We start from the raw sequence: 18,834 nt of genomic DNA, 5'->3' as shown, positions 1-18,834 counted from the left end.
CGCACAGGCTTACTTACTCCACAGCATGTGGGATCTTCCTGGACCAGGGCTTGAACCCATGTCCCCTGCATTAGCAGGTGGATTCTTAACCACTGTGCCACCAGGGAAGCCCTAGGTCTCATTTTTTAATTTTTATTTTTATTTCCTTACTATAGGAGGTGGATCAAAAAAGATCTTGCTGTGATTTATGTCAAAGAGTGTTCTGCCTATGTCTTCCTCTAAGAGTTTTATAGTATCTGGTCTTACACTTAGGTCTTTAATCCATTTTGAGTTTATTTTTGGTATGGTGTTAGGGAGTGTTCTAATTTCATTCCTTTACATGTAACTGTTCAGTTTTCCCAGCACCACTTATTGAATAAACTGTCTTTTCTCTATTGTATATTCTTGCCTCCTGTGTCATAGATTAGATGACCATATATGCGTGGGTTTAACTCTGGGCTTCCTATCCTGTTCCACTGATCTATATTTGTGTTTCTGTGCCAGTACCATATTGTCTTGATTACTGTAGCTTTGTAGTATAGTCTGAAGTCAGGGAGTCTGATTCTTCCAGCTCTGTTTTTTTCCTCAAGATTGCTTTGGCTATTCATGGTCTTCTGTATCTCCATATAAATCTTAAGATTTTTTCTTCTAGTTCTGTAAAAAATGTCATTGGTAACTTGGTAGGGATTGCATTGAATCTGTAGATTGCTTTGGGTAGTATAGTAATTTTCAAAATATTGATTCTTCCAATCCAAGAACATGGTATATCTCTCCATCTGTTTGTGTCATCTTTGATTTCTTTCATCAGTGTCTTATAGTTTTCTGAGTACAGGTCTTTTACCTCCTTAGGTAAGTTTATTCCTAGATATTTTACTCCTTTTGTTGCACTAGTGAATGAGATTGTTTCCTTAATTTCTCTTTCTGATCTTTCATCATTAGTGTATAGGAATGCAAGAGATTTCTGTGCATTAATTTCGTATCCTGAAACTTTACCAAATTCATTGATTAGCTCTAGTAGTTTCCTGGTGGTGTCTTTAGGATACTCTACGTATAGGATCATGTCATCTGCAAACACTGACAATTTTACTTCTTCTTTTCCAATTTGGATTCCTTTTCTTTTTCTTCTCTGATTGCCATGGCTAGGACTTCCAAAACTATATTGAATATTAGTGGCAAGAGTGGACATCTTTGTCTTGTTCCCAATCTTAGAGGAAATGCTTTCAGTTTTTCACCATTGACAATGATGTTTGCTGTGGGTTTGTCATATATGGCCTTTATTATGTTGAGGTAGGTTCCCTCTATGCCCACTTTCTGGAGAGCTTTTATCATAAATCAGTGTTGAATTTTGTCCAAAGCTTTTTCTGCATCTATTGACATGATCATGTGGTTATTATTCTTCAATTTTTTAATATGGTGTATCACATTGTTTGATTTGCATATATTGAAGAATCCTTGCATCTCTGGGATAAACCTCATTTGATCATGTTGTATGATCCTTTAAATGTGTTGTTGGATTCTGTTTGGTAGTATTTTGTTGAGGACTTTTGCATCTATATTCATCAGTGATATTGGTCTGTAATTTTTTTTTTTTTGTAGTATCTTTGTCTGGTTTTGGTATCAGGGTGATGGTGGCCTTGTAGAATGAGTTTGGGAGTGTTCCTTCCTCTGCAAATTTTGCAAGAGTTTGAGAAGGATGGGTGTTAGCTCTTCTCTAAATATTTGATAGAATTCACCTGTGATGCTATCTGGTCCTGGGCTTTTGTTTGTTGGAAGATTTTAATCACAGTTTCAATTTCATTACTTGTGATTGTACATTACTTGAAATTTTACACACACACAATTTCATTACTTGTGTGTCTGTTCATATTTTCTATTTCTTCCTGATTGAGTCTTGGAAGGTTATACCTTTCTAAGAATTTGTCCATTTCTTCCAGGTTGTCCATTTTATGGAACAGAGTTGCTTGTAGTACTCTCTTATGATGTATTCTCTTTTGTATTTCTCCAGGGTCCATTATAACTTCTTTTTCATATCTAATTTTATTGATTGAGTCCTCTCCCTCTTTTTCTTGATGAGTCTGGCTAAAGTTTATCAATTTTGTTTGTCTTCTCAAAGAACTAGCCTTTAGTTTTACTGATCTTTGCTATTGTATTGTTTCTTTTTCATTTATTTCTGCTCTGATCTTTATGATTTCTTTCCTTGTACTCAGTTTGGGGTTTGTTTGTTCTTCTTTCTCTAGTTGCTTTAGGTGTAAGGTTATGTTGTTTATTTGAGATTTTTCTTGTTCCTTGAGGTAGGTTTGTATTGCTATCAACTTCCCTCTTAGAACTGCTTTTGCTGCATCCCATAGGTTTTGCATCTTCTTGTTTTTGTTGTCATTTGTCCCTAGGTAATTTTTGATTTCCTCTTTGATTTCTTCAGTGATCTCTTGGTTACTTAATAGTGTACTGTTTAACCTCCATGCATTTGTGTTTTTTACGGTTTTTCCTTGTAACTGATTTCTAGCCTCATAGGGTTGTGGTTGGAAAAGATGCTTGATATGATTTCAATTTTCTTAAATTTACTGAGTCTTGATTTGTGATCCAAGATGTGAACTACCCTGGATAATGTTCTGTGTGCACTTGAGAAGAAAGTGTAATCTGCTGTTTTTGGATGGAATGTCCTATAAATATCAATTAAATCTATCAGGTCTATTGTGTCATTGAAAGCTTGTGTTTCCTTATTGATTTTCTGTCTGGATGTTCTGTCCATTGGTGTAAGTGAGGTGTTAATGTCCCCCACTATTATTGTGTAACTGTCGATTTCCTCTTTTATAGCTGTTAGCATTTGCCTTATGTATTGAGGTGATCCTATGTTGAGTTCATATATATTTATAATTGTTATATCTTCTTTGTGGATTGATCCCTTGATCATTATGTAGTGTCTTTCTTTGTCTCTTGGAATAGTCTTTATTTTAAAGTCTATTTTGTTTGATATGAGTATTGCTACTCCAGCTTTCTTTTGATTTCCATTTGCATGGAATATCTTTTTCCATCCCCTCACTTTCAGTTTGTATGTGTCCCTAGGTCTGAAGTGGTTCTCCTGTAGACAACATATATATGGGTCTTGTTTTTTTATCCATTCAGCAAGCCTGTGTCTTTTGATTGGAGCATTTAGCCATTCACATTTAAGGTAGTTATCGATATGCATGTTCCTATTACCATATTCTTAATTGTTTTGGGTTTGTTTTTGTAGGTCCTTTCCTTCTCTTGTGTTTCTCACTTAGAGAAGTTCCTTTAGCATTTGTTGTAGAGCTGTTTTGGTTGTGCTGAATTCTCTTCACTTTTGCTTGTCTTTAAAGCTTCTGACTTCTCTGTCGAATCTGAATGAGATATTGCCGGGTAGAGTAATCTTGGCTGTAGGTTCTTCCCTTTCATGACTTTAAATATATCATGCCACTGCCTTCTGGCTTGTATAGTTTCTGCTGAGAAATCAGCTGTTAACCTAATGGTAGTTCCTTTGTATGTTATTTGTCATTTTTCCCTTGTTGCTTTTAATAATTTTCTTGTCTCGAATTTTTGTCAGTTTGATTACTATGTGTCTAGGCATGTTTCTCCTTGGGTTTATCCGCCTGGGACTCTCTGTGCTTCCTAGACTTGGGTGGCATTTCCATTCCCATCTTAGGGAAGTTTTTGACTATAATCTCTTCATATATTTTCTTGGGTCCTTTCTCTCTCTCTTCTCCTTCTGGGACCCCTATAATGTGAATGTTGTTGCATTTAATGTTGTCCCAGATGTCTCTTAGGCTGTCTTCATTTCTTTTCATTCTTTTTTCTTTATTCTATACCAGGCAGTGATTTCCACCATCCTGTCTTCCAGGTCACTTAGCAATTCTTCTGCCTTGTTATTCTGCTATTGATTCCTTCTAGTGTATTTTCCATTTCAGTTATTATATTGTTCATCTCTGTTTGTTTTTTCTTTAATTCTTCTAGGTCTTTGTTAAACATTTCTTGCATCCTCTCGATTTTTGCCTCCATTCTTTTTCCCAGGTCCTGGATCATCCTCACTATAATTATTCTGAATTCTTTTTCTGGAAGGTTGACTATCTCCACTTCATTTAATTGTTTTTCTGGGGTTTTTTCTTGTTCCTTCATCTGGTGCATAGTCCTCTGCCTTTTCATTTTGTCTGTCTTTCTGTGAATGTGGTTTTCATTCCACAGGCTGCAGGACTGTAATTCTTCTTGCTTCTGCTGCCTGCCCTCTGGTGGATGAGGCCATCTAAGCAGCTTGTGCAAGTTTCCTGATGGGAGGGACTGGTGGTGGGTAGAGCTGGCTGTTGCTTTTGTGGGCAGAGCTCTGTAAAACTTTAATCTGCTTGTCTGCTGATGGGTGGGGCTGAATTCCCTCCCTGTTCATTATTTGGCCTGAGGCGACCCAGCACTGGATCCTACAGGGTCTTTTGTGGGGCTAATTGTGGACTCCAGGAGAATTCACATCAAGAAATACCACCCAGAACTTCTGCTGCCAGTGTCCTTGTCCCCATGGTGGGCCACAGCCACCCTCTGCATCTGCAGGAGGCCCTCCAACTCTAGCAGGTAGGTATGGTTCAGTCTCCTGTGGGGTCACTGCTCCTCCCCCTGGGTCCTGATGCACACACTACTGTGTGCCCTCCAAGAGTGGAGTCTCTGTTTCCCCTTGTCCTGTCAAAGTTCTGCAATCAAATATTGCTAGCCTTCAAAGTCTGATTCTCTGGGAATTCCTCTTCCTGTTGCTGGACCCCCAGGTTGGGAAGCCTGATGTGGGGCACAGAACCTCCACTCCAGTAGGTGGACTTCTGTAGTATAATTGTTCTCCAGTTTGTGAGTAGCCCACCCAGTGGTTATGGGATTTGATTTTATTGTGATTGTGCCCCTCCCACCATCTCATTGCAGCTTCTCCTTTGTGTTTGCATGTGGGGTATCTTTTTTGGTGAGTTCCAGTGTCTTCCTGTTGATGATTGTTCAGCAGTTAGTTGTGGTTCTGGTGTTCTCGCAAGAGGGAGTGAGAGCACGTCCTTCTACTCCGCCATCTTGAACCAATCTCCTCCCCATTATTTCTTGAACATTTTTTTCTGTGTTTTTCTCTCCTTGCCTTCTGAGACTTCCATTATGCATATGTTGGGATGTTTCATGATGTCCCACAGTTCTCTAAAGCACTTCAGTTTTCTTCATTGAACAGTACTTTCTTCATTCTTTTTGTTTTTCATATGAATAATTTCTATTGATCAGTTAAGTTTGTAGATCCTTTCTCTGCCTATTTAAATCTGCTGATATGGCCCACTATTGAATTTTTTATTTCAGCTATTGGAAAGTAGCAACTTCAAAATTCAATTTGGTCATATTTTATATTTTTATCTTTTAAGACTTTCTATTTGATATGTACTTGTATTCATACTTTCATGTAATTATTTAAACATGTTTAAAATATGTTTTTAAAATATATTCATAATAAGTAGCTGAAGTCTTTGTCTGCTAAGGTAAATATCTTCCTCCCTCAGACATAGTTTTTCCTGACTCCTGTTTTTTCAGAATACGGGTAACACTTTTCTGTTCCTTTGTAATGCTGTATGATTTTTTATCCAGAAAACTGGTCACTTAAGATAGTATATGGTAACAATTCAGGATTCTGATTTTTTCTCCTGGATGTTGTTATTGCTGCTTTGTTGTTGTGATTTCAGATGTATGCAGCAGTAAGCAGCAGCTTGCATCAAGCAGCAGTGAGCAGTAGCTGGAAGGAAGATCTTAGTTCCTGGGCCAGGAGTCCTAACTGCTAGACCACAGAGGCCAGTGGCTAGGGCCTAAACCTCCAGTTCTTGCCTGCCTTGTGGAAAGAATTCAGGTGAGGAGGCAGAAGGTAAAGAGAAAAGTAAAAAGTTTATTGGAAAAGCAAAGTACATACAGAAAGATGTATGGGCAAAGTCAGAGAGAGAGAGTTGTGCCTTTGGGAAATTTAAATCCTTTATAAGGGGGTAGTTTTCTGGGTCTTTGTCTTTCTTCTGGCCAATCATCTTGCTTTGTTCCCCCTGGCTAATTTGTCTCAGGACCCTCCCCTTAGGTGCACACCTCTCAGCCAAGATGGATCTCGATGCAAAGGAGTCTGGGGAAAGCAAGACTCATTATGGTCTGGCATTGTCTCCTGACTTTTGACCCCCAAGGAAGCTTTCTGTGCATATGTAGTGTCTCCCTTGCCCCAAGGGGGGGCAAGCAAAGATCCCTTGATCCTTTACTCAAACAAGGTTTTGCCTCTCTTTGTTCTTGCCATGGCTGTTATCTTAAGGCATCCACAAGTGACAAAACTTGGCTATTTACCCTGTCCCTGTCATAACTCCCATTTCAGAGAGTAAACAGGAGGCTGATTGTAGATGTCTAACCTGGAGCCCATCTAACTACTGTCTCAGGAAATGTAAACAGGAGACTAGTTGTAAGTGTCAGGTCTGAAGCGCACTTTTTCCTGCCCTATGAAATGTAAACAGGAGGCCATTTGTAAATGCCTAACCTGGAGCCCATCTACTTCCTGCCTCAGTTGTTGCTTGTTCATTTAATAATTTTCCTGGACTAAATCTGTAGAGTCTTTCTCTCTTACGGTGTGTAATTGCTAATGTCTCTGATCAGTTTTAAATTTTTTCTCTGGTTTTTATTTTTAGGGGTTGTCCCTGTTTCTTCATAGCTTAGTAGTCAGCCAATGCTTGGTCATACTTTTTTTTTTTAAATAAATTTATTTATTTACTTATTTATTTTTGGCTGTGTTGAGTCTTCTTTGCTGTGTGCGGGCTTTCTCTAGTTGCAGGGAGCAGGGGATACTCTTCATTGTGGTGCACAGGCTTCTCATTGCAGCAGCTTCTCTTGTTGTGGAGCATGGGCTCTAGGCATGCAGGCTTCAGTAGTTGTGGCACAGGGGCTCAGTAGTTGTGGCTCGCAGGCTCTAGAGTGCAAGCTCTGTAGTTGAGGCACACGGGCTTAGTTGCTCAGTGGCATGTGGGATCTTCCCAGACCAAGGCTCGAACCCATGTACCCTGCATTGGCAGGTGGATTCTTAATCACTGTGCCACCAAGGAAGTCCTGCTTGGTCATACTTTGTGTTCAAATACCTTGAGCCAGTAATTAGTCTTCTACTGTTTGCTGATGAATCTGTATGTAGTTAAATAATGCATTCAAAAGTTAGGCATTTTCAAGTCTGTACTAGCTTTTGATTTTTCAGCACAATCTCATGGGCCCTTCGCATGGACTCTTGTTGATGCAGGGATATGTGGACAGCTAAACATTGTTTTGGTCTCCTGCTCATGTGCCCAGCCTTGTACACACTTGCACTTTTGCACTTGCTCTTCACACTTCGGGAATATCAGCTGTGCTAATTCCTTCTTAAATTTTTTTCCAGTCTGCCATTCTCTTTGCTTGTTTCTACAAGAACTATAATCTCAGTTTAGCTATACTCTTGGTATTCATTCTTTGTTGTTTTTTTATTTTAATTAATTAATTAATTAATTAATTAATTTATGGCTGTGTTGGGTCTTCGTTTCTGTGCAAGGGCTTTCTCTAATTGCGGCAAGTGGGGGCCACTCTTCATCACGGTGCACGGGCCTCTCACTATCGCGGCCTCTCTTGTTGCGGAGCACAGGCTCCAGACGCGCAGGCTCAGTAATTGTGGCTCACGGGCCTAGTTGCTCCGCGGCATGTGGAATCTTCCCAGACCAGGGCTCGAACCCATGTCCCCTGCATTGGCAGGCAGATTCCCAACCACTGCGCCACCAGGGAAGCCCCTTGGTATTCATTCTTATTTGCAACCAAGATTGCTATTGTTTCCAACACTGCCTCTGGGCTTTCTGAGCTCCACTTGAAATCAAAGGCATCCCCTCTGGCAGTGAAGTTGCTGGTTTCCACTAATACCCCTGCCTAGCAGAATTACTGTGGTGACTGAATTGGAGCAGTGGGGATGTGTGTGTGGTGGGGTGGGAATATACCCAGGCAAGAAAGTAATAGACTCCCACACTTTTTTCCTTAGGTTCTGTAGTTTTTCCTTGAATAAATGCTTCTCCGTGTGCTCTATGCCTTTTGTTGGTTTACAAAGTCCTCCATAGTTGTTTTTGACTATTTTGTCCAGTTTTATCATTGCTTTTGGGGAAGAGGATTTGCTAAACTCTTTTGAGTTTAAAAGTCCTCACATCACTATTTTTTTAAAACTCCCAAAGTTATTCTAATTTGTGGCCTTGATTGAGAACCACTGCACTTTAGAGAGAGCTACTCCTATTATTTGGCCATCAGTGATGGACAGTTCTGATAAGGAATTTCACATTCAGGAGCCATTGTCTCTAAGAGAGTAAAATGATATTACCTTAAGTTAGTCTTAACAGTATTTCTATCAATAGGAATGTCCTTACTAAACTTATCCTTGAAGAAATGGTTAATATTCCAAAACAGGAATTTATTTGTCAAGCATTTACTGAAAAATTCCTGTAAGATTGGCACTGAGCTCAGTGATTCACCTGTATTATTTCATGTAACTTTCACAACAATCCCAGGATATGAGCACCATTTTTTTCCCTTTCTTAAATGAGAAAATTGATTCTCAAGTCACACAGCCACTGGGCCTCAGTCCTCAGATCTGACTCCATCCATGGTCCTTAGTATAGCTGCCTGACTGTACAACAGAACAGGAGTCTCCACATCTGATGCACATCAGAATACCTGGGGAGGGACGGAGTCAAGATGGTGGAGGAGTAGGAGGACATGGAGTTCATTTCTCCCCACAAATGCATCGAGACTACATCTACAAATGGAACAATTCTCACAGAGCACCTGCTGAACACTAGCAGAGGACCTCGGACACCTAAAAGGACAAGAACGATCCCCATATAACCAGGTAAGATAAAAAAAGATGGGAAAAGGAAGGGGAGAGGAAGCAGTATGGGAGCTGTGCCCATGGGGGAGAGCTGAAGGAGAGGTTCCCACATCCAGGGAGACTCCTCACTGGTGGGGAGATCAGTTGGGACAAAAGGGAAGCTTCAGGGGCTATTGGAGGAGAGTGCAGCAACCAGTCTGTTGCAGGCAGGACAGAGTGAGACCTACACAGATGGTTCGTGCCACAGCCCTGAACACCCCAGCCTAAGAGGTGTGTCTGCCAGTGTGGAAGGGGGCTGGGTGCTGGAACATGGGGTCTGGAGAGCAGACCTGGGAAAGGACTGTTGTCAGCTGTGAGGAGACAGCCTGAAGAGACTGAAGTGAGGATATCCACAACCAGGAATGCTCATGGTGAACACCTGGACTCCATAGAAGCAAAACACCACTGTTGAGTGATACGCAAAGGGTGGGGCCACCAATGCAGCCTCTCTCCCCACTTGCTGGCCCCTGCCTCTCCAGGCACTAGAAAGGGCTCCCGCTGGGGCGGGCATTCTTGCGACCCTGATGGCTGCTGCTTCTTCCTCCACTCCCCATCTCAGCTGTAGCAGATGCTCTTGTGAGCACAGCAGCAGTCTCCTCTTCCTCCATGCCCCATCCCCACTGGGGCTCTCCCACTTTCTCACGCCCCTGGCCGCCACCTCCTCCATGCCACCTCCTCACCAGGGAAGACTTGTGTGCTTCTGGGCAGACTCGGGAGCAGATTCCTGTGGGTGGCCTACAAGCAGATGTGGGGCTGAAACCACAGCTGAGACCCAGGGGCCATGCAACTAAGGAAGAAAAGCCGAAATCCCCCCCCCTGCAGCTGTGCAAACTGTGGATTCACACCCCCACAACTGGCTTTGTAAACTCAGCACCTGCAGAGCTTCTGAACAGTCAACAAATGCTCCTGCAGCCAAGAAGAGTCTACCTGTAGCAGCTGTAGACTTGGTAGGTATGTACATGTTGGGTTAGGGCCAGGCCAGAGTCTGAGCTGCCCCCAGAGCACTCATAGCGGGCCCAGATCCATGATTACTGCAATTCTGGGATGTGATTTCAGTGGATCTATGCTAGTGGACTGGTGAAAACAATGCCTGAGAGACACAAGGGCCAATTGCTGGCATACCCACTATTAAGGAGGGACCAAGAGCAGTGCTAACAACAGTGTAATCTGAGAGCTCACACAATGGGTGAAAGGTGACACAACAGAACATACCCACGGGTGAACAGCTCCAGAGGAGGAATACTCAGTGGTTTCTCTCCCAGTGGGAGTTTTCCAATTCCACTTACCTCACACTGCAGATCAGAAACACAGCTAAGAAACAGATCTGGGGGCCTCTACTCCATCACATAGGGAGCAGACCCCACCCCTGACAGGGCAGTGACACCCACAGAGAAAAGGGGAAGCCCTGCTCAATATCCAGTATAGGCTCTGGACACAACAACATCAGCCACACCTCCTATCAAGGGGAAAATGGCCAGCAAGAGTTAGAAGACATTTATATTAAAAACAGCCCTCACACCAAAAACCATTCAACCCACACAGGCTACACAGGGATATTCCCACATAAAAATAACCTTCCAAGACAGTGTGAGGATCTACCATCAGGAGGAAGAACTCCTAGAGCATTTAGCCTTGAAGGCCAATGGGGCTTGAGTGCAAGATCTCCACAGGGCTGGACGAAATAGACTCCACTCTTGAAGGGGGCACACAAGGTCTCACATGCACTGGGACCCAGCACAAAAAAGTACCTCCCTAGGAACCTGGACTAGACCTACTTAGGGGTCTTGGAGGGTCTCCTGGGGAGAAAGGGCTTGGTTGTAACTCACTGTGGGGACTGGTAGCAGAGGCACTAGGGAATATTAATCAACATGAGCTCCCCCCGAGGTCCCCATTTTGGCACCAAGACCTGACCCCACCCAACAGCCTGCAGGCTCCAGTGCTGGAATGCCTCGGTCCCAACAACAGCAAGACAGGAATACAGTGCCACCTATCAGCAGACAGGCTGCTTAATGTTGTACTAAGCTCACAGACACCCCAAAACACACAGCTTGACACAGGCCTGCCCACCAGAGAGACAAGACCCAGCTCCACCCACCAGAGGGCAGGCACCAGTCCCTCTCAATAGGAAGCCTACACCAGCCTCTGGACCAATCTCACTGACCAGGAGGAAGACATCAGAAGCAAGAGGAACTACGATCCTGAAGCTTGTGGAAAATAGACCACAAACACAGTAAGGTAGACAAAATGAGATGACAGAGATATATGTTGCAGACTAAGGAGCAAGATATAAAGCCTATAAGACAAGCAAAATGAAGAAGAGAGAGACAATCTACCTGAAAAGGAATTCAGAGTAATGATAGTAAAAATGATGCAAAATCTCAGAAAAAGAATGGAGGCTCAGATCAAGAAGATACAAGAAATGTTTAGCAAAGACCTAGAAAAACTAAAAAACAAATAGAGATGAATAATACAATAACTGAAATGAAAAATATACTAGAAGGAGTCAATAGCCGAATAACTGAGGCAGAAGAATGGTAAGTGAGCTGGAAGATAGAATAGTGGAAATCATTGCCATGGAACAGAATAATGAAAAAAGAAACTCCATTTCCAAAGAAAAAGCATTTCCTTTAAGATCAGAAACAAGACAAGGATGTCCACCCTTGCCAATTTTATTCAACATAGTTATGGAAGTCCTAGCCATGGCAATCAGAGAAGAAAAAGAAATAAAAGGAATACAAATTGGAAAAGAAGTAAAATTGTCACTGTTTGCAGATGACATGATCTTATACGTAGAAAATCCTAAATATGCTACCAGAAAATTACTAGAGCTCATCAATGAATTTGGTAAAATTGCAGGATGCAATATTAATACAAAGAAATCTCTTGCAGTCCTATACACTAACAATGAAAGATCAGAAAGAGAAATCAAGGAAACAATCCTATTTACCATTGCATCAAAAAGAATAAAATACCTAGGAATAAACCTACCTAAGGTGACATACGACCTGTACTCAGAAAACTACAAGACAGTGAGGAAAGAAATCAAAGATGACACAAACAGATGGAGAGATATACCATGTTCTTAGATTGGAGGAATCAATATTGTCAAAATGACTATACTATGCAAAGCAATTTACAGATTCAATGCAATCCCTTTCAAACTACTAATGGCATTTTTCACAGAACTAGAACAAAAAATTGCACAATTTGTATGGAAACACAAAAGACCCCGGGTAGCAAAGCAATCTTGAGAAAGAAAAACGGAACTGGAGGAATCAGGCTCCCTGACTTCAGACTATACTACAAAGCTACAGTAATCAAGACAGTATGGTACTGGCATGAAAACAGAAATATAGATCAATAGACCAGGATAGAAAATCCAGAGATAAACCCACACACCTATGGTTACCTAAGGTATGACAAAGGTGGCAAGAATATACAATGGAGAAAAGACAGTCTATTCAATAAGTGGTGCTGGGAAAACTAGAGAGCTACATGTGAAAGAATGAAATTGGAACACTCAACACCATGCACAAAAATAAACTTAAAATGGATTAAAGACCTAAATGTAAGACCAGATACTATAAAATTCCTAGAGGAAAACAAGCAGAACATTCTCTGACATAAATCACAGCAGATCTTTTTTGATCCACCTCTTAGTGTAGTGAAAATATAAACAAAAATAAACAAATAGGACCTAATTAAACTTAAAAGCTTTTGCACAGCAAAGGAAATCATAAACAAAATGAAAAGACAACACACAGAATAAGAGAAAATATTTGCAAACAAATCAACTGACAACGGATTAATCTCCAAAATATACAAACAGCATATGTAGCTCAATATCAAACAGTCAATCCAATCAAAAAATGGGCAGAAGATCTAAGTAGACATTTCTCCAAAGAAGACATACAGATGGCCAACAGGCACATGAAAAGATGTTCAATGTCACTAATTATTAGAGAAATGCAAATCAAAACGACAATGAGGTATCACCTCACACCAGTCAGAATGGCCATCATCAAAAAATCTACAAACAGTAAATGCTGGAGAGGGCGTGGAGAAAAAGGAACCCTCCTACACTGTTGGTGAGAATGTAAATTGTACAGCCACTGTGGAAAACAGTATGGAAGTTCCATAAAAATCTAAAAATAGAGCTACCATATGATCCAGCAATCCCACTCCTGGGCATAGATCCAGAGAAAACCATAATTTGAAAAGATACATGCACCCCAGTGCTCATTGCAGCACTATTTACAATAGCCAGGACATGGAAGCAACATAAATGTCCATTAATGGTTGAATGGATAAAGCAGATGTAGTACAAATATGCAGTAGAATATTACTCAGCCAAAAAAAGACTGAAATAATACCATTTGCAGCAACATGGATGGACTTAGAGATTGTCATACTGAGTGAAGTAAGTCAGACAGAGAAAGACAAATATCCTATGATATCACTTATATGTGGACTCTAAAAAAATGGTACAAATGAACTTATCTACAAAACAGAAATAGAGTCACAGATGTAGAAAACAATCTTATGGTTACCAAGGGGAAAAGGAGGGGAGGGGTAAATTGGGAGATTGGATTTGACATATACACACTACTATATATAGGATAGATTACCAATAAGGACATACTGTATAGCACAAGGAACTCTACTCAATACTTTGTAATGACCTATATGGGAAAAGAATGTAAAAAAGAGTGGATATATGTATATGTATAACTGATTCACTGTGCTGTACAGCAGAAACTAACACAACATTGTAAAGCAACTATACTCCAATAAAATTTTTTTTGAAAAAAGAAAAAAGAATACCCATGGTACATTTGGCTGGCTAATAATATTTAAATGGGTTGGAATTGTTAAATATTTTTGGCATTTCCTCTTCTCTGTTGTTTTCTTTTCCTCCTCCTCACACCAGTTGCAGTAACATTTAATTTTTAGTTTTAGACCTGCTAAGCCTGTTTGACAGTGTTCTGTTTTGATACTTTATTCATCATGGTTGTGTGTAAGGAACAGAGGGTTTTGAAGCATGAAGTTGTTGTACCTTGATCTAGAAGTTGCTTGGCTCTGGGTGGAAAAAGTTAAAATAATATGGCGTATGTTTATATATATATTCAAGTATCTCAGTTGGCTTAATTTGTGCAGTGAGTGACCAAGACCCATTCTAGGTCCTATATTTTGTAACTCTATGACATATTGGAAAGAACAACATCTGCAGCTTTGACTAAAATTTCCTCCTGGCTTTCACTTTGCAGCTCCAGTAAAACTTCCAGCTAATGGTATTATATGAGAATCATTTAGTTACACTCAAATGCTTGTGATATCATGGGAAGAGGAAATACTGCTGTAGGATATGTAATTGGAAGGACCTCCCTTCCAATAAGGAAAGAAAAGATATAGAATTATTCTTTTCATAGCATTTGCTAAGAAATTCAATTTAATACATTTATATTTGTGTCTACACTGTGAAAAACACATACTGTGCTTATGAGAGATATATTCTAAAGGTGCAGTTTCCATAAATCAGCCACATCATCAAGCTGAGTATTAACAATCTTAATGTGGAACTTATTATCCTCTTTCCCCTAGGAAGCAGATCAAGATCCATCAGGGCTCACCTCCCTGCTCACTTCTGCCATAGTCTCCTGCAATTTCCCTCATTCACCACCTCCCTCTCCTGGCTACTATTGTGGATGTTACATAATCTGACCGTATCAGTCTTCTTCTCTCCAAACCCTTTCTCAGTGCTTCTAGAATTCCTGATCAACAGTGTCTCCATACACACATCCCTTTCTAAACCATCTCTCCTTTTCCTTCCTTAACCAAAAGCTGGCCTCTCACCATGACGCTCTTCCCCAGTCCCATATGCCTCATGGCTACCTCCAAACCATTTTTCTCCCCTTGAAGTTTGTGCTGCTGGGTAGTACTACCCTCACCCTCCCTTCTATCTACTTTCTCACTGACCCTTGGCGACCGAAAACTTTAACTCCTCCCACTTTACTTCCATATTGCTTTCGGTAAGATCAGCATCTGGGTGGATGACTCATCAATAACTTGGAACCCCCAGGCCATAGACCTCATCTCATTTCTCAAAGTCAAATATAAAGTAGTTATACTCTGTAAATTATGTGCCTTTGTGGAAATTAGTATGTTGAACTATGGAGAAAAAAAAATGTATCTGAAAATATTAACCAAATGAATAATAAAGATCTAATTTCTAAATTTAAATTTTAAAAATTACATTAATTTTGTATTGACCATTAAAATTCAATTAAAGTATTTTCATTGGCTAAAAATATATTCTTAGTTATCCATATTTAAATAATTATTGTTTTTTAATTTTTTGTTTTAGGACTATTCAGGTTAAGCACTGATGACAAAAAACCTCAAAATCTCAGTGGTTGGACACAATAAAGAATTAATTCTCACTTATGCTACATGTCCAATAAGGGTGGATAAGAAGCTCTGTCCCACACAGACACTCTGGATTCCAGGCTGGCAGAGGCTCCACTCCCTTCTCACTGCATGTTATCACTATAAATGTCAACCTGTTTTATGAATGAGTGCCATAGCCTAAGAGAAAAAATAATGACCTTATCCTACTCAGCTCACAGAAATCTTTTAGTTATTTGGGTTGTGAAAATTTGCCTGCTTAAGTTAGGTAAATTAACTAACTCACTAATAAGTCCCCTGCATATAGTTAGGTTTAAGAGCTCACAAGCCAGAGGGAAATCCTCTACTCCTAAGACAACCAGTCTTCCAATGATAAAAGTAGGTGACAGAGTTGGTAAGAGACTGAACTTGCCTCATGGTTTAGCCCTGCTGCCTTGCATATCTTGATGATTTTGGATAACAACGCCCACTCAATTATTTGGCTTCCCCTTTGGAAAAAGTAACGGAAGCTGGAAATCAATTAATACCATGTTCTGATCTAGTAGGAGTCACTGACATCATATCCATCATACCCATTTCTGGTCACATCAAACCAAAGCAAGGAAGCCTCTTGTAACCATCTTTATTTTAAAGTCTATTTTGTCTGATATGAGTATTGCTACTCCAGCTTTCTTTTGGTTTCCATTTGCATGGAATATCTTTTCCATCCCCTCATTTTCAGCCTGTATGTGTCCTTCATATCTTTTTACATTCTATATTCCAAAGAGAACCAATTTCTAAAATGTGAGTAATCAGGTCCTCTGAGTCTTTTTGACACTTGCAGGCATCAGATCTATTCCTCTAAGAGTAGGATAAACCAATGACAAGAGCCAAGTAGATTCACATTAGGAGCATTCCTGAATAATATGGAGAATGGAAGATAGACCCTTTCCCACAATTATTATTACTCTTTTTACATTCTAGTGGAACAGTTGGGAGCAGCAAAAAAGGACTCTCCTTGTCTCCCACCCCTGACTATTAAGCCATGTCACCTGGTAACATATTTTTTTTTACTCTGGGTACTTCTTAAAATTTAGTTTTTATTTTTATAAACATTATGTCATATGGTCTCCTGAATTGTCCCCTCATCTCAATTTTCCACACCCAAGAGGCAATCAGTTTTAACTCTTTCAGTGATTATTTTTGATATTTACCCCCACATCGCCAAATAACGTGCTCGTATTGCTACTTCTTGATTATAAAGTTTTAAGATTTCTCTATTAAATTCCCACTATTGGAAATGATGTTTTGGTTTTCCTTCAGCTTCTTACTCCCAGCACACCTATCTACAGTACTCATTCCCCATTCTCCCAATAACCTAATATTATCATTTTGCATAATGTAATTGGATCACTATTCAAATTTTACATTATGATAACTATCCACCTGCTATTCTGAACTTAACCATATGGTATACTATTACTACAATTTCTTTCATTCAAGAATAATATTTTTCCTTCTCTGCAACTAATGATTGCCTGTATTTTATATACTTTGTTTTCTAGGAACCTAATATTAATATTTAAACTCAATTTTTCTTAGCAACTTTCTCTAAAAATGGAGCCTAGCACAAAGGTATGCATGCATCTGATTTATTTGGAAAGTGATTGTGGGAAACAGAAATGTGAGGGGCTGGGGAGCATAAAAGAGAGACGGGAAAGCTAATCTAAAAATGAATAAGAACTCAGATCTATGGGTACAGCTCAATTCTGCCAGAACATTTTGAGGAGCTATATGGAATGAATCTTAGAATTGTCCACTTGATGAGTCCCTGGTTAAATTTATTCCTAAGTATTTTATGGTTTTTTGTTATTGAAAATGGGATCATTTTCTTTATTTCTTTTTCTAATACTTCATTGTTAGTGTATAGAAATGCTACTGATTTTTGCATGTTAATTTTGTATCCTAAAACTTTACTGAATTCCTTGATTAGATCAAACAGGTTTTTTTGCAAAGTCTTTAGGATTTTCTGTATTTAAAAATATGTCATCTGCAATTAGAGATAATTTCACTTCTTCTTTTCCAATGCTGAAGCCTTTTATTTCTTTTTCTTGCTTTATTGCTCTGGCTAAGACCTCAGTACTATGTTGAATAGGAGTGATGGGAGTAAGCATCCTTGTCTTTTCACTGCCTTTTCTTGTCTTAGACTGATTGTTTATATTTTCTTGTCTAATTTTTCTCCCTTTTAATTTGGAAGTTGTACTTTCTCTAATTCAAAAAATTTTGACATAGTAATGATAACATGGATATTTAATTGATTAAAGTCTAAGTTTAACTTGTATCTTTACCTCATCCTAAATAATACAAGAGCCCTGGAATACAGTTTGATTTCATTTACCTTCCTTTCCTTGTTAATGTGGCTGTTATTAAAATTTTAATTTTTCCTTTTTAAAATCTCACAAGGTGATGTAATTGCTTTTATATTCTTTTAAAATCGTGGTAAAATATATGTACTATAATATTTATTATTATAATCACTTGTAAGTGCTCAATTCAGATGCATTAACACATTCACAATGTTATGTAACCATCACTATTATCTATATTTCAAACTTTTTCATTATCCCCAACATAAACTCCATAGCCATTAAACAGCAATTCACCATTCCCCCTACTCCCTATTCCCTGGTAAACTATCTTTACTTTCTGTATTAGTGAATTTGCCTATTCTAGGTACCTCATATAAATGGAACTAAACAATATGTGTCCTTCTGTGTCTGGCTTATTTTACTAAGCATAATCTTTTCAATGTCTATTCATATTGTAGCATATATCAAAAGTTCATTTCTTTTTATGGCTGGATAGTATTACCTTGTATGTATATACCAACTTTTTTTACCTATTCATCTGTCAGAGGACATGGGTTATTTCTACCTTTTAGCTGTTGTGAATAATGATGCTATAAACGTGAGTATACAAATATCTGTTCTAATGTCTTTTTCCATTGGTCACATGGTAGTTCTATCTTTGGCTATCTGAGGAACCACCAAACTGTTTTCCACAGTAGTTTCACCATTTTGTATTCCTACCTTAAATGCATGAGGGTTCCAATTTCTCTATCTTCTTACCAATATTTGTTGTTTTCTGTTTTTCTATATTATAGGCATCCTCGTAGCTGTGAAGTGCTATCTCTTTGTGGTTTTGATTTGCATTTATCTAATGACTAATGATATTGAACATTTTTCATGTGTTTATTGGACATTTATACATCTTCTTTAATAGAGAAATGTCTATTCATGTACTCTGACCATTTTTGAATTGGATTGTTTGTTTTTTTTGTTGTTTCCATTGTTCAGTTGTAGGAATTATTTATATATTCTAGAAGTTAATCACTTGTCAGGTATTTGCATTTTTTTTCCCCATTCTGTAGGTTGTCTTTGTGCTTTATAGATAATGTTCTTTGATACACAAAAGTTCTTTTTTTTTTTTAAATTTAATTTAATTAATTTATTTATTTATGGCTGTGTTGGGTCTTCGTTTCTGTGCGAGGGCTTTCTCTAGTTGTGGCAAGCGGGGGCCAC

Source organism: Balaenoptera ricei, chromosome 6, assembly GCF_028023285.1.
Source record: "Balaenoptera ricei isolate mBalRic1 chromosome 6, mBalRic1.hap2, whole genome shotgun sequence".
NCBI classification, from domain to species: Eukaryota; Metazoa; Chordata; class Mammalia; order Artiodactyla; family Balaenopteridae; genus Balaenoptera; species Balaenoptera ricei.
The sequence above is the reverse complement of the archived record's forward strand: the minus strand, read 5'-3'. Positions refer to the sequence as shown.